This window comes from Bison bison, unplaced genomic scaffold (genome assembly GCF_000754665.1).
Source record: "Bison bison bison isolate TAMUID 2011002044 unplaced genomic scaffold, Bison_UMD1.0 scf7180017864260, whole genome shotgun sequence".
In the NCBI taxonomy this organism is placed as follows: domain Eukaryota; kingdom Metazoa; phylum Chordata; class Mammalia; order Artiodactyla; family Bovidae; genus Bison; species Bison bison.
The window spans coordinates 4,702,153-4,719,482 of NW_011494832.1; the positions used below are offsets into that span (position 1 = coordinate 4,702,153).

General features: G+C 36.3%; 1 protein-coding gene across 1 annotated transcript in view; it reads right to left on the bottom strand.

Annotated features, from left to right (window-relative positions):
- Positions 1–17,330, bottom strand: part of SEMA3C (sema domain, immunoglobulin domain (Ig), short basic domain, secreted, (semaphorin) 3C) — a 207,546-nt gene that overhangs the window by 124,543 nt on the left and 65,673 nt on the right. The window lies entirely within an intron of this gene.

The window sequence follows — 17,330 nt, forward strand, 5'->3', positions numbered from 1 at the left end:
AATGGATAAAGAAAATGTGAGAGAGATATATATATATGATAAATATGTGCATGCTAAGTTGCTTCGGTCATGTCCAACTCTGCGACCCTATGGACTGAAACCTGCCAGACTTCTCTGCCCATGGGATTATCCAGGCAAAAATACTGGAGTGGGTTGTCATGTCCTCCTCTAGGGGATCTTCTCAACCTAGGATCAAATCTTCTCTTATGTCTCCTGCATTGGCAGGTGGGTTCTTCACTTCTAGTGCCACTGGGGAAGATACATATCTATATCTATATCTATATCTACACACATACACACACACACACACAGTGGAATATTAGTCACTCATTATTTCATTCAGAAACAGTGAAATCCTGCCATTGACAACAACAAAGATGAACCTTGAGGGCATTATGCTAAGTGAAATAAGTCAGACAAAGAAAGACAAATACTCATGATCACATTTATATATAGTATATAAAAGCAAGCAAACCAACCCAAAATCAAAGATAGACAGAACACATTGATGGTTGCTTGCCAGAGGTAGAGGGTTGAGGTGGGTGGGAAAAATAGGTCAAAAGGTACATACTTCCAGGTATAAAATAAATAAATCATGGGGATGTAATATACAGCATGGCAACTATAGTTAATAATACTGTATTGCATATTTGATAGTTAAGAGAATAAATCTTAAAAGTTCTTTTTAAGAACAAGAAAAAAAATTGTGTAACTGTGTGATGATAGATACCAACTAGGCTTATTGTGGTGACCACTCTTCAATTATACATGCAAATATTAAATCATTATGTCATACACCTGAAACTAATATAATGTATGTCAAATATACCTCAGTATACAGATAATAAAGTATGGTCATTTTCACGTGTTGCAAGGATGTGGAACAACTTCATACACTGTTAGAAGAAATATAATTTTGTATAACTACTTAGAAAAATAAATTGGGTTTATCTGTTCAGTTTCAACATATGTGTCCTATATGACGCAGCAATTCAATTCCCAGGTACGTACAAGAGTTCAGAGCGGCTTTATCCACCATCGCCTCGAATGGGAAGTGACACAAATGTCTACAAACAAGAGAGCAGATAAACACACTGTGGCATTTCCTATAATGGCTGATACTCTGGAATAAAAATGAGCCAACTACTTTCAGTCTTAACAGTGCCAATGAATCTCTCAAACAAAATATGAAGCGAAATAAGTCTGACAAAAGGGAAAATGTACTATACAATTTCATTTATATAAAGTTCAAAATCAGGCTAAATTCATCTATGGTGTCAGAAACTGGGACAGCAGATACATCCAAGGGGAAGGGAAAATATATTTATTTAGATGGACAAAAAGGAATTACATATATTTTTCAAGCTGGGTGGTAATTAAACAAGTATGTTCTAACTCATGTGATAACTGACTTTTAAAGAAGGTTTTTATATTTTTCTGTATCTATGATTTGTGGAAAATTATATTTTTGAAAAGAAAATGTATTTAAATTTACTCATGATAGTTTCTGAATCAAAGTGTGTTCGTTTCCTCATTGCTATAGCAAATCATGATGAGCTTTCTGGCGTAAGGAAACAAATGTATTCGCTTATAGCTTTGGACACCAGAAGTCCAAAATCAGTATTACTGGGCTAACATGGAGGTGTTGGAAGGACTACATTCCCTCCGGATACTTGAGGGGAGAATCTGTTCTTCACCTCTCCTAGCTTCTCTTGGCTAGAAACCACCTCATTCTGCTTTCTTCCTCTGTAATCACATTGCCTTCTCCTCTTCTTCTGTGTCAAATCTCTCTTAAAAGCAAACATGTGACAGTATTTAGGGCTCACTTGATAATCCAAGATAGTCTCCAGGTCTCAAGAGCTTACTTAAATTTATTCACATCTGTGAAGTCGATTTTGCTATTAATATATAAGGTGACATTCTTGGGTTTCAAGGATTCAGATGTAGTTATCTTTCAGCGACCCACTACTCAGCCTACCATACCTAGTGCTATTGACACTAATCACTATGAGTTCAGAGGGGCGAAAATAACCAAGTACTAGAATAAGCTGAAATGCCTCATAAAACAGAAGCAGGGAAACTGCACTTTCATGAATAATGGTATTGGAACATGTAGAGAAAAACAGGCCATCACAGTTCAAAAAAATGGCCACAAAGGATGCCAAGTGATAAAGAAAAACAAAGTTTAATGTAGTCCATTATTAGTAAAAAAACATAAAAACGCGTGCCTAAAACATGGTATATTTTCATGAACTGAGAGAATATTAATTTTAGCTATATTTTCATATCAGAATTTATACCAGTGAAAAATTTAATATGAGCACATTTTAATGTGACAAAAGTACTTTTAATATGATAAAATATGATTAAATGTGAATATCATCAACAATTTTCATGTTGGTTTGTTTTCCACACTTCTGAAACCTTTGCCTTCTTTACATGCCTGTGCTCATTATAGTTAAGCAGAGTTACTTAGGTTGCTAACGCAAACAAAATGAGAGAGTGTTGCTACAGATGAAGTATTTCATCATCACCCTGGCACTGCAACACGACTCAGACACAGTTTGAAATCAGAAGAACCTTTCACTACAATCCCTAGTTGGGTCTCTGAAAGCAATCCCTCTGGAAAATCAAGACACTCTCATACGTCTGCTCCTCACGTTATTGTTAGAATCGCAGTTTAATCCCTGGCCTTTACTGATGTCATTGGTTTGAAATGCAGGTCTGTTCCTTCAGGACAGTAGTTGGTGTCACTATACTATCCACAAATTTCTTCAAAACAAAAGGAGATTTTCTTTTGTGACATCCTTACAAAGAAAAAAATAATAATTTCATTGCCATAATTGAAAACTACAGTTACTACACAATTAAAATTTATTTTACTCTAATATAGTTCAATTATAAATTAGGCATTAAAATGATCTTTAAAAATAGGTTATGTAATTTTAAGTGAGGTTATTGAAATATATTCTTTTAATTCTGCACCCCTGCCCCTAATGCTGTCAAAGACAATGACTGAAAGCCTTTCCAAGGGCTTCCATCTGTCCTTTGCTTGAGTAGATCTACAGAGCAGACTCCATATGAACCTACACAAGCTTATGAATTTACATGGAAAGGGCAGATACATTCTCCTTTACCTGATTATGCTTTGGAACAGTTTTCTTATGCCATCCTTTTCTGGTGGGGCTATTAAAGGTATAGTGCAGATACCTCCCATTAGAAAGGTTAGAAGGAAATGGCAACCCACTCCAGTGTTCTTGCCTGGAGAATCCCAGGGACGCGGGAGCCTGGTGGGCTGCCGTCTATGGGGTCGCACAGAGTCGCACGACTGAAGTGACTTAGCAGCAGCAGCAGCAGCCTTATGCTACAGCCAAGTTATGGCAATCCACAGCTGGGCAGAAATAATCCTCTTTGTTCTTGGATCCTGGGTGAGACAAAGGTTCTTGGGCAGGGTTTAGGCAACCAAACTGAGAAAGGGACACTTAGGGTTTTTTGATATTTTAATACCAGCGTAGGTATACTGATACTTATCAGGTGAACTTCAGACTTGTATCCATTGTACTGAGTGGCCATCTGTGCTCTTTTACATCTTTATGGAGAGGATGTTTATCCAAAAATTAAGCCCAGCTGTATTATGGTTAATGTATAATATATTGTTTGCCTAAAATAACATCTGCTTGAAAGACCAAGACAACTTCCATACATGTTTTCTACCAGTAACATTATTTTTCATATTTGCATTTTATTAATCACAATGAAATTTCACAATGTAGACCTACCAATACAACCACTTTGTTTCTATACTTCTATATAAGACAAGACACAACCAGATTCTTTGAAAATAAGAGTATTTTGGACACCCATGCTACTCCACTCTTCATGTTATTGCCCAGGGCATGTACAAGGCCTGGATTTCCCTTGTCAATTCTGATTTTTTTAATAGTGGAAATACATTGAAATTACAATAGACAAAAATTATAATAATCTTACAAGAAATACAATGATCTTACATTTACAGGTAACATTTCTCTAAGCCATTTACATAGTTGTTCTGAATATTTACTATAGCAATTTAAGAAAAGAAACTCTATAATTTATCAATTAAAATAGGACATTTTTGAGCGTGAAACGGAGAGTTAGTAATAATTATTTCAGGACAACTGGCATAAAATGGCAACTGTCCCTGGCAAACTAATATGGATGCTACCATATATATGAGAATTATTTTTATCCTTACACAGTGGAAGAAACTGGCATTTCAGCTTTTCAGTATTGAAACAGATATTTCAATAATATGCCCACGTTTATAGTATTTACTAAGTGGCAGAATCAGGCCTGGCTCCTTGGGTAGCCTGCCTCCAGGGTCCTTGATCTTAATTGAAATCCTGGAGGACTGTAGTAGCATCAACACAAGGTAAGCTCTAAGGAACTGATAGAGATAAAAGATTATAACGTTAACAATTTCCCTTTGAAATAGTCAGTTGTAACACCAGTTTGATGAGGAGAAAACTTTTTTTATTTGTGTTTAGATTTCACTTCATCATGAAGCTCTTTTTAAAAAAGAGCTTTCTTTTCTGTCACTTACTACTACTACTACTAAGTCGCTTCAGTCATGTCCGACTCTGTGCGACCGCGTAGACGGCAGCCCACCAGGCTCCCCCGTCCCTGGGATTCTCCAGGCAAGAACACTGGAGTGGGAAGCCATTTCCTTCTCCAGTGCATGAAAGTGAAAAGTGAAAGGAAGTCGCTCAGTCATGTCCGACTCTTAGCGACCCTATGGACTGCGGCCCACCAGGCTCCTGCGTCCATATTGTTTTAACTAGATTTGGTACGTTTTTAGCAGTCTTATTTAAATGTATTTACATAAAAGATAAGCCTTTATGAATTTATTTCTTGCTTCTTTAAAAATGGTTTGTGTGTGGGGGGATATCTGGATTAAATATATTCAGTTAACATAGTTTAAAATAGTTTTTCGTAAATTAGAAAATGAATTTCTAATTATTGTTACGAATTTTTAGTTTTAAAATTATAATTACTTCTTAAAAGACTATCCATAAATATGCAGATAAAATATACTGTTCTTCCAATTTCATAAGCATGTCAGGATAACAATGAATTTGATAGATGATCTAAACTTAAAAAGTGACCCCTTCGAGGCTGCATTTTTTTGTTTTATTGGCCCATTTTTCCTATGTATTACAGGTAAAGCATGTCAAACAAAAGAAGAACAAGAATTTGAATTCACCATGAACTAACAAAATGATAATCTGGAAGAAATAAGAATTAGCAAAAGCAAGGGGAGGCTGGCACTATTGTACTGCACTGCATTCAAAATAACGGTGCCACCCTGACCAGAGATTTTCAAAGGACACACAATCCTACAATGGTTGGGTAAAGTAGGTTAGAAGAAGAATTTATGCCAACATAAACTGTGCTTTAATCTTAGAATTTAAGGATTCATAAACAAAGGAACAATGTGGATATAAATTATTTTCTGGAAAAAATATTATCTTATTATCTTATACTTTTCTGGCTGAGTAAAACTCACAGAGAAAAGATTGAAGGTAAAAGGAGAAAGGCGTGGCAGAGGATGAGACGGTTAAATAGCATCACTGACTCAATGGTCATGAATTTGAGCAAACTCCAGGAGACAGGGAAGGAAAGGGAGGCCTTGCATGCTGCAGTCCCTGGGGTCACAAGGAGTTGGACATGACTTGGCAACTAGACAACAACATGTCTCTAATGCTGAAGGAGCTAGAACTGAAAAGAAATAGATCTGATTCTTTACTGGGTCCTATGGCCCCCACTAATGAAACACACCCTACCGCAACACATGCCTAATATGGAGGAAATTCAAAGTGTTAATCAACTTAAAAGGTCACTCCATTTGCCTCCCCTGTGCTTTGGGATGAAAATTAAAGCCTCTGGGGTCTGGGGTTGAGCCTGAAGTAAAAATCAACATTAGCTCCATCCTCCCCTTCCTCCCCTCTTCCTCCCTCGTATTTCATTCTAACAATCACATGCCACTGGATAATGGTATCAGGATGAGCAGTCACTGAGCTCACAAATTTCATCATCAATGTCTTTTAAAGAAAAAGAAAGTCTCTCTTCACCTTCACCTAATAAGCCTTTCATTAAATTGATTCTTGAATTTAATCCATTTTCTTTTTTGCTTATATATGTACTGCATATGTACTCCTTAAATTCAAGTCAAATTCCTAACTTCCAAGAAGAGGATATAAATACTTCAAATGATGCAGTCTTTGGTGACAGTGATGTAGGGGTCCTTTACCAAAGGGAATTTGAATTTTTAAGGATGTGCTCATGTGCCATATATTCTTAAATCAACAAAACAATACTTTCATAGATGTCCAGCAGTTCAAAGAAAGGAAAGGACAAGGCAAGAAAAGACCAAAAATGAAAAACAAAACAATGTCTTAATTTCATGACTAATTGCTAAATTAGAATTACTTATCACTAGATAAAATATTTGATTAGGGTATATTCAATTTAAAAAATTATGCAGATTCTTTACCATCTGAGCCACCAGGGAAGCCCATAACAATTATTACTGATATCAACTTTTTTCTCCATCCAACAATACATCATAAAAAATTAAAATGATATATTTGTGAGTATTTAAATCTATTAAAAACATTTTCTAATGAGGATGGCCAGTACTTCCCTTTCTCCATAGTTCTGGCCACTTGACAACAATATTAAGGGAATATTTTGATTAGACCAACTAGCTTAGAGTTAGCATGATGAATATTTTATAGGAACTAAAGATTCTTTGCTAACTAAACACACTAAAAATTACTACCAGCTCAAACATTTTTACCAGCTAAACATTTACCATATGACATGCCTGTTAATATCTTGTTATCAATCGTGATATTTCTAAATATGACTAAGGATAGTCTATGTTCACAAAGTTGGAAAGTGAATCAAATAGCCTGATAAGGTTTTCTTCTCCCCTTAAAACTTCTACAATGTTTCCATATTAGACCTTGATATGGGGAGTTCTGTTGTGTTATCTAAGGTATTGCCTTAATTTCACTTTATTTTGTTAAGCATCTAAAGGACTCAACCACACTTACAGCATTGACAAACTGAAAATACCCTTAGGCAGCTGTGATCCTAGATTCTGCAGGCTCCTATATCTATATACAAGGAAGGCTTTAAGGAGAGTCATATAAGAATATGTATCCTGGACTCTACTGTAAACCACTGGATGACAATTCCTTTAGGTGGGGCTCAAAAATGTGCCAGCCTCTCTGGTGCCTCAGATGGTCAAGAATTTGCCTGCAATGCAGGATCAAATCAATGGGTTCGATCCCTGGGTTGGGAAGATTCCCTAGGGAAGGAAATGGCAACCCATTCCAGTATTCTTCCCTGGAGAATTCCATGGTCAGAGGAGCCTGGTGGGCTATCATCCATAGGGTCGCAAAGAGTTGGACAAAATGTATGCTATAAATAAGTCTTCCTGAGAATACTGAAGTTCAAGCAGGTTTGAGACTCACCAATCTATATTATGGGCTTCCCAAGTGGCTTGGCGGTAAAGAATCTGCCTGAAATCCAGGGGATGAAGAAGACGCAGGTTTAGTCCCTGGGTCAGAAAGACCCCATGGAGGAGGAAATGGCAACCCACTCCAGCATTCTTGCAGGAGAAATCCCATAGACAGAGGAGCCTGGCAGGCTGCGGTTCCTGGGGTCCCAAAGAGTTGGACATAACTGAGCACACACACAATCTATATTATGAAAGAATGAAGATATTTGCCTGCAGGGCTTCCATCTGGTTTAACTGATGACTTGACACTAAGTCCCAGAGGAAAAGTTTTAGTTATGCAGATACCCAGATATTTTCCAAAGTGAAAAACCTCTGGGAATACTCTACAGCAAACTAAGGTACTACTCTCAAGAGACTTTGAGATTAGAGTTTTATGCTGTAGTCATAAAAACAAAAAAGCTTTTTGGAGGAAAAATTTCAGTCCCTATTTTTACAAACAATGAAACCATCAAATAAAGTAAACCCTACATTAAGTATTGGTGTTTACAAATCAAACATGCTCAAATGAACTATATAAAATGAATAAAAATAAATTAATGCATGATAGTTCAGTTGGTAAAGAATCTGCCTGCAATGCAGGAGACCCCGGTTCGATTCTGGGTCAGGAAAAATCCCCTGGAGAAGGGCTAGGCTACCCATTTCAGTATTCTTGGGCTTCCCTTGTGGCTCAGCTGGTAAAGTATCTGCCTGCAGTATGCAGACCTGGGTTTGATCCCTGGGTTGGCAAGATACCCTGGAGAAGGGAAAGGCTATCCACTCCAGTATTCTGGCCTGGAGAATTCCATGGACTGTATAGTCCATGGGGTCACAAAGAGTTGGACATGACTGAGTGACTTTCACTTCCACAAAATTAAGTAAGAAGCTTGAGATACATCAAGTTGAGCCATCCAATTCATGAATTTGCTAGGTGTAGATCAGAGCCCACCCTTTTTAAATCCTCTCAAACTGCCCTGCAAAGTTTAATTAAACCAGATGCATTTTACCTGAGACTGGGTCCAGTTTTATGTAGAACAAGTAGGAATTAGAGGTAACTCTTCATTCCTCTCTTATTTTAGGAGGCTTAGCTAAGAGTCGGAGATGACTGAGTGACTGCACTTTCACTTTTCACTTTCATGCACTGGAGAAGAAAATGGCAACCCACTCCAGTGTTCTTGCCTGGAGAATCCCAGGGATGAGGGAGCTTGGTGGGCTGCCGTCTATGGGGTCGTGCGGAGTTGGACATGACTGAAGTGACTTAGCAGCAGCAGCAGCAGCAGCAGTTTAGGGAGAAAACAAATTTTTCCAATACAACTTCAGTTTGAATATAACTGACCCCTAGACATATAGAACTTAATGGTATCTAAAGAGGATGACGTTTGGGCTCCTGACTTAAGAGCTGTATATTTTGTCTCCTTCCCTGCAACACTCAGACTTTATAGGACCTTGTGATTTTTTTAGGCATTTTCCCTCTCTTTCATCTTTTGAAACTTTTATCATTTGAAAATTCTGCCTAAAATTCCCTCCTGAAACAGGCCTCCATCACACTTTAATTCTTAGACCAAAAATTACAAGAGAAAATAGAGCTGAAAACTCTTAATTCCCCATTTTTCTTGTATGTGAAAATAAGTACATTTATATTATCTATGTAGATGAGGCACTGTGATAATTTGGCCTAATTACATGCTTAGACATGCATATTTAGATAACTTTTTTGCCCCTTAATGTTTATGGGTTCTAGAAGTCACTTCCTTTGGTTTTTATAACAAGTGTACTGCTAAGTTTAGGTATGCTTGTCTTAGAGTTTTGGTTGTTTCAGGAAAGTACCCTCTCCAGAAAGGATAACTGATCTTCTACTCTGTCATTTCCAAATTCATCCTAAAGATTTATGTCAAGCCTCAGGTGGGTCTAATGAGTTCACAAATGTTTTCAAGGGCCTCTCTAAGTCAGGGGAACAACTAGTCATCTCATTCCTGGCTACACTCCTGCATGAAGTGAATTCCTTATGTTGAAAACGAAGACATGATCTTTGTCATGTGTATTTTCTATGTTAATTTGTTCAGGAGCATACATTTTGAGTATCAGCACACTTCCATTGCCACAGTTTGGTCACAGCCTCCATTTGGGTGTCTTTCATGTTCACTGCATGGTAAGCTCCTCTCTGAGACAAGGCACGAGGCCTTATTTGGTGCTGATAGCTCAGCTCCCAGCTCAGTGGCTGGCACAGAAAATGTTTCTGAACTGAACTGAAATTTAGAAATCTCTAACACCTTTTGCATATGTTTTGGCTTAGGGAGTCCCTTTGTAAATCTGCCAGATACAACTTATTTTTTAAACAATCAGTTTTCAAGAACGTCTCATCTATTGGGCTATAAACTTATATTTAAACTTGGGAAAACTATTTTAATGAAGACATAAAAAAATATAAAAGGCTATTTATACAAAATCCACTTAACTTTTATTAAAATAAGTCTTAATTCCATTGAAATAGTCCTTGTGGTTAAATGTATGGCCAGTAAATGACTATAGGCTAATGTTTTTTATCACACTCATGTTTCAGCAATACTACTATTTTTTAGGAGATATGAACTAGTGTCTTTCTTTTACTGAATAAAGTAAACTGTAACTAAAGTCTAACAGCTTAAGTTTATAATCATAAAACTAACCTTTTAAAAAAGGTTATGAATCGTCTATGATTGCCAATTATTTTCTGGCTTCTTCATTAAGATTTTAGAAATGCATGAATACTGTTATTGCTTCGCCAAGATATTTCACCATCTCTATTACAGCCACTTTTCAGAATGGAACACTGTCATATTTCTGCTAATATGAGGCTCTGGACCTATGATGTTCCAAATGTGTTCCCTGAAACACTGCTACAACACGACAGAGAAAATTGATCTAACTTGGTAAAACCTGTATGTAGCTTGAGCTCTGATCAAAAGCCTGAGTGTTACAGAGACATTAACCTGTTTCTATTTGATAATAACAAAATAATCTGAGTCAGGGAACAAGATGTAGGTTTAACTGGTAGAAACACAAGTGTAGGTTTGAGATCCAAACCTTGCAGAGGTCAAGGGCCCACTGTCAATATTCTTCCAGCAGTGGTAGAGACAGAACCAGGAGCACATTTAATCAAGGGGATGGACAGTGAGTAGAAGGCCACCCACACAAGCCTTTGCTTGCTTGCTTGCGTCTTTCCACAGAATAGCATGAAGACAGATGCTGTAGGGCTTGAAAAATTCTGTTTGGGGAGAACTACTTCTTGGTGTGTGCGTTTGCTTCTGTAGGTACCTCCAAAGCACAGTTTTGCATTTCTTCTTTAATTGATGTTTGTTTATTTAATGTCAGTAGTGTTGACATAGCTTTATCGTGTGACTTTAAATCAAAGGCAAACAAGATGAAATAATATGGATTTTCACTTAATTAACAAAGACCTTTATCCAGTTGAACAAACATGAGAAAATGAGATCATAGTAATATGAGCATTCTCTGTCATTTATTTCCTGACAACAGCACTTTAGAACAGATTTTAAGTATAGGACATATGAAAAAGAGTTACTTTCTCCTATATTCAGGAAAACTTTGATTTTTAATTTGTTCATACATCCATTACCCCTAGGCCATAAAAATGCCTATACTTACAAGAAAAAAGATATATATCATAAAGTGTTTTCAGTGAGCACTGTTTCCAGATGAGTTAGTTTTGAAAATTTTTTATAAATATATTAGAAATAATTCAGCCATTTGTAACAATGTAATATGCAGTTGAATTCACTGAGTAGCATGATGTCACAGTCACCTATTTATTTGCAATGGTTTTCAATATTATGGGTCTGCTTTAACTATACAATAAAATACCCCGATTTTATAAATTACGCCATTTTATGGCTATATCACATTTTATAAGAATTATTTGGAAAATACATCAAGTGAAATTAAATGGTTAAAGCCTTTAGAAAGATAGTCTTAAAGTTTAAAAAATGTAGCTATTACTACCATGCAACGTTAATTATTTCAAAGAATATTCTTGAGTGCATATTATCTGCCAACTACTAGGCTCTGACAATACAATGTTGAATTAAACACCATATTTCTCTCCTCATAGAGTTTTTATTTAATGTTTAATTTATTGCTGTAAGAATTATTATGCAGTTACTAAAGAAATCTTCAATTATCCACTGATTAGAGAAAATATTGAGAAAGATTGGATATAATATAGGAGATTTAAAAAATAATAAAGCAAAACAAACAAAACTCCCACTAACACCTTAAAGCCTCCAAAATACAGTTGACCTTTGGGCAACATGGGTTTGAAATGAGGGTCCACTTATATTACACTTGAATTTTCTTTCAATAGTAAATTCTACAGTACTATACAATCCACCACTGGTTTAATCTGTGGACATGAAGGAATTGCATATACAGAAGGCTGACTTTAAGTTATATGTAGTTTTTCCTCTGTGTGGAGGGTCAGCACCCCTAACCCCTGTGTAGGTCAAGGGTTAGCTATGTATATACTCAGACAATAATACTTAATTAACCTCCTTAGCCATATCATTCATGATAACCTCTAAACTTATCTTTCACTCTGGCCTGCTGCTGCTAAGTCACTTCAGTCGTGTCCGACTCTGTGCGACCCCATAGACGGCAGCCCACCAGGCTCCCCCGTCCCTGGGATTCTCTAGGCAAGAACACTGGAGTGGGTTGCCATTTCCTTCTCCAATGCAGGAAAGTGAAAAGTGAAAGGGAAGTCGCTCAGTTGTGTCCGACTCTTAGTGACCGCATGGACTGCAGCCTACCAGGCTCCTCCATCTATGGATTTTCCAGGCAAGGGTACTGGAGTGGGGGGCCATTGCCTTCTCCGTCACTCTGGCCTACAGGTCTATTTAACATAGTACGTGTGTGTGTGCTCAGTCATGTCTAACTCTTTGTGATCCCATGGGCTGTAGTCGACCAGGCTCCTCTGGTCCTGTAGCCTGCCAAGATCCTCTGTCCATGGGATTTCCCAGACAAAAATTCTGGAGTAGGTTGCCATTTCCTTCTTCAGGGGATCTTCTCGACTCAGGGATCAAACCCGTGTGTCTTGCATCTCCTATATTACAAGGTGGATTCTTTACCAACTGAACCACCTGGGAAGCCTCCTATTAACATGCCACAAACACATCCCAATCACTAGATCTCCATGTCTTGAATTTTGTTCTCTTTTATCTGGAATGTTCTTTCTCGAAATTCATTTTTATATCTTTAAAGATGCAAACCAAAGATCTAGATTTTCCTGGTCTCTCTATTTCCATTGTCCATAGCACTTAATTTATAGTGCTTTTACTCTGCTTGACATTATAGTACCTAACTATAAATATATTAAGAGGAAGCACTATATTTTGCTTTTCTATCCCTGAGTGTCTAATTCAGTATTTTGCATATAATGTTGAATAAATATCTGTTTCATGACATTTATCAATAGTTATCTAATAGTTGGAAATTATAGGTAATGATTCCAAAACTGCTTTCTGATATTTCCTCAATTAATGTGCATAAAACCTACAGATTTAATTTATGTATAAGGAAGTTGATTCTTAGGTTAAGTTTTTTGTCAAGATTATATAACTGGTGATTATAGAAACTAGCAATGGTGAAACTGATGCCTGAGGTTAAAAGAAAGACTGTTTTCTGAGGAGTTCAGTGTTTTTTTCCATAATATTATGGTCAAAAGTCAAATTAAAAGAAATGTATTTGAACAGTTAAAACCTCACTTTAATAATATCTTTCCAACACAATTATTTTTACTTCTACTTCTTTTCATAGTTCTTTAAGAAGCAGTCATGCCACCTGGTTAAAGTCTACTTTATCAGTAAATTCCATGTTGATGGCTATGCATAATTATAATCAGCACTCCTGCAAGGTGCTAGGGCAGCCAGATAAGGTGTTTGTTTTGACTGAAAACTAGGCATTCTGAAGAAACAGTAACTTAATGTTGAAGGGGGCTCATTCTTATAATTTTTTGTAACTCTAAAACAATCTAAAATAATCACTCAACATATAAAAAATTTAAAATATATAGAACATTATATGCATTTAGAGACACTGCATTTTAACATAATATTTCTATGGTATAAAAATTAAATAAGACATATTTGCTTAACTAGATGTGCTTAGAGAGAACACAGAGAGTAATGTGACACTGAAGATGTGGAAACAATGATGCTTGTGAACCAACAAAAATGAGTAGGTTTCTGATAAGCAGAACAAACTGAGAGAATTCCAGGGAACGCGTCCTCCTGGAATGCCTGTTTGAGGAATACTTATTTGGGAAGTATTTCTTAATATATGAGATAAACAATAAATTACCAATTTAACATGCTACTGTGAGAATTAGTAATATTTTATGTTAATGGTTGCAGGAGAATATATTGAAATAATCAAAATATGTCCTTTCAAGCAAAGAGAAATATATTTATGATGGTATATACATAAGGCAACTATTTTCATATTGGGAAAATATCCTAATGAAAATGGCAGTATTTGAAAGTATTACAGTTTAGAAATCACTAATACATAAAAATATTGTGAAATTAATTCTACTGTCTTTTGTATACAGCTTTGAGTCCATTGACCTCCCTGTGTTTCCCTTTCTTGTCCCAGGTGCTTTGTGAATGTGATAAATTTGAAACCAGGGAAGAAAATGAGGGTATAAAGTGGCATTATAGTGCTGAGTGCATATTTATCAATTCTTTATATATTCACATGTATATACATACACACACACCCCACACACACACTAGTTAACCTTCTCCCTGAAGAAAATATCATGAGAGGGAAGCATTCTATATCTTTAGAGACCATATATGTAATGCAAATGAGTCAAAAAGGCCAGGAGATACTATAAACTGATGATAAATAGAAACTTTTTCAAATTCTTTTCCCATTTAGGTTATTACAGAATATTGAGCAGTGTTCCTTGTGCTATATAGTACATCCTTGTTAGTTATTTGGTAATCTAGTTTAAATATAGCAGTGTGTACACGTCAATTCCAAACTCCCAATCTATCCGTTCCTCCCTGCCATTTGCCCCCGAGTAACCATAAATTCTTCTCTAAGTTTGTGAGTCTGTTTCTGTCTTGTAAATAAGTTTATCTGTATCATTTTTGTTTAATTTTGCAGATTTTTTTTAATGCTGTGTAGATCTGTGGGTCAAACTGACCTGCAGGTAGCAAATTGTAACTTCTAGAAGAGAGGATGCTGAACTTCTGTCTTCCAGTTAAAACAAACAAAACAAATGACAGACTGATGCAGCATCAGAAATGGCAATCTCTTCCTTTCTCTCTAGATCCCTCCTAATAATTTAAAATGGGATACTGATTATTAATATAGATATTCATTAGTCATATATTTGTAACCAGCTGATGACCATATGCTTTCCTTTCACAGGAAGCAAAGATTATTTATGAAATTTATATGATGATGTCAAAATGTGTTGTTTGGAGTAGGAGGAGGAGAGTTTATTGTAGTAGGCTGGAGAAACTCCACAAGTAGCAGACTGCAGGACTCCATAGCTGATGTCTATGTGATTCTATAGTTGCTATTGTGGCTATTCCAGGTGTCATAAAGGGAACTAGAACAAACAACTAACAACATCATGGAAAATAATTTATTAGTAAATTGGGAATTACCCATATTAAATGCATTACAAGCTTGTTTTGTCAAAGCAGAAGCTATAACACTAAAATATACATTTAAAATTATGATAGACTATTTACTATTCATAAAACCTATGTTAAATGTATATTTAAGAGCATAAAATGCCTGGTATATGTCAAATGGATAAATTATGAGTAACTAAAATTTTAACTACAATGAGGATACAGGAGATTTTTCAAAAGGGTATTTTTATATAAAATCCTGGTATTATTATAACTCAGTAAAATTTTTAGTAATTTAGATGAATGAACTAGAATGCCCCCATACACACACAGATTTGGCAAGCTTGTAAGTAATCACATATGAATTTAATGTTATAATTAACTGTAATTAGTTACCAAGATGCTAATGTAAGTGTGGTTTTTAGCAGCAAAGAAAATCAGCATCTCATTACAAGAGAAGCAGAAACCACTTGATATATAAACCTACTTGTTCATAGATCAATTCTTAAATGTTAAGAGCACAAATTTTCTGTGTTACTTTTAACATTTATAGTCTCATAAAAACTCTCAGAGAAGAAGTAAAAATGTGCAATATATGATGTTTTTCTACAGAGCTTCATCCCTCGTTCTACATTCTTTGCCTTTGCCTTTCCAGACCCCACACCAGAGCCCTTGCACCAGAGCTGGATTCATGTTTATGATGCTCTCCATGCCAGGCACTGTGGCATGAGGGCAGGGAATCAGAGGAGCCGTGAGCATCTCACATATGCTTTTGACTAATATGTTTTCCTTCTCCTGGTATTTAGAATCAGAGAATCTATTGCTAGAAGTATTATTTTCTTCCCCCAAACCAGCTTGTCCTTTCTTTTAAACACTATTTACTTAAACGCATCTTTCCAGTTTCTGGGATGCAGACCCCAGTATCATCCTTGACCCTCATTCCTTCATTTCTCAAATCAAAAAAGAGCCTCATGTCCAACGGTTTCATGTCGAGAATCTCCTCATCTGTAACTCTGATTTCAGGTCCCTCTTTCTTCCAGTTACTTTTTTAGACTTTACTCTCACTTCTCACCATTTCTTCCCTTGCCTTGTTAGCATAGTTTATTTTTTTATAGAACAGATTATCACAGATGATCAAAACCTCTCATGTCCATACATTTTCAAAGTCTCTCTTTTTCTTGAAGAGTGCAAGCCCAGTCTATAACTCATAAGCTTCCATGTTCTCCACGGTATTTCTGAACTCTTTTTCCCCCTATATGAAGTTTCCACTAAGTCACTTTCTATTGTGTGCTAAGTACTATGCACTCCTCCTTATAGAAAGAGGTTCAATCAGAACCTTTCCTACCTGCAATTACCCTATCCCACTTGAATTGCATAAAACCTTTCTAATATGTCCAAAGTCCATCTGAAAAACTCCTTTCTCTTTCATGTTTTGTCTGATGACAGTAATCAAAACTGCTGTCTTCCTTTTCCATGATTCCACAGCATCTTGTAGATGCCTCCATTAAAGTGCTCTACAGAGGGTATATTATATTAGTTCTTTCCCCATCATTAATTTTTTTAAGAAAGTTATTATTTATTCCTTTCACTCAGCACATCCATTTGTTAGAAACATTTTCTTCCTTTGAACTAAAGTCAGCTGTCTCTTATTTTTATTAATCTAAATTAGATATGCTAAATTACTTAATCACAATTTCTTGGTCATTTAGTTCCAAAGGTAGTTCTCCTTAACACCCAGTCTCCTCTGCTACCCACAATGCCATAACGATAAACACTAACACTGCCAGAGGACACACCACATGTAGGGACCGTACCAATTATCTTTACACGTGTTATTCAGTTCTCACAACAACTCTATTGGTGTCTCTATTTTACAATGCATAAACTGAAGCACAGAAATGTTTAATTAGTTGCCCAAGATCATGCAGCTAATATAACACAGAGGCAGAATTAAATACAGCAGCTTGGTACCAAATTCTTAACGTTCTCTATGGGATTTGTATTTTAAAAGAGCACAGCAGAAAGAGTCACTTCAAAGAAGGTCTCTCTAATGGTAGAGTTTAAACACTTGTGCCCCCTGGGTGGAGGGAGAAAGACCTCCCCTGGAGCCCTTCAAATTACACCACAGATACATCTCCTTG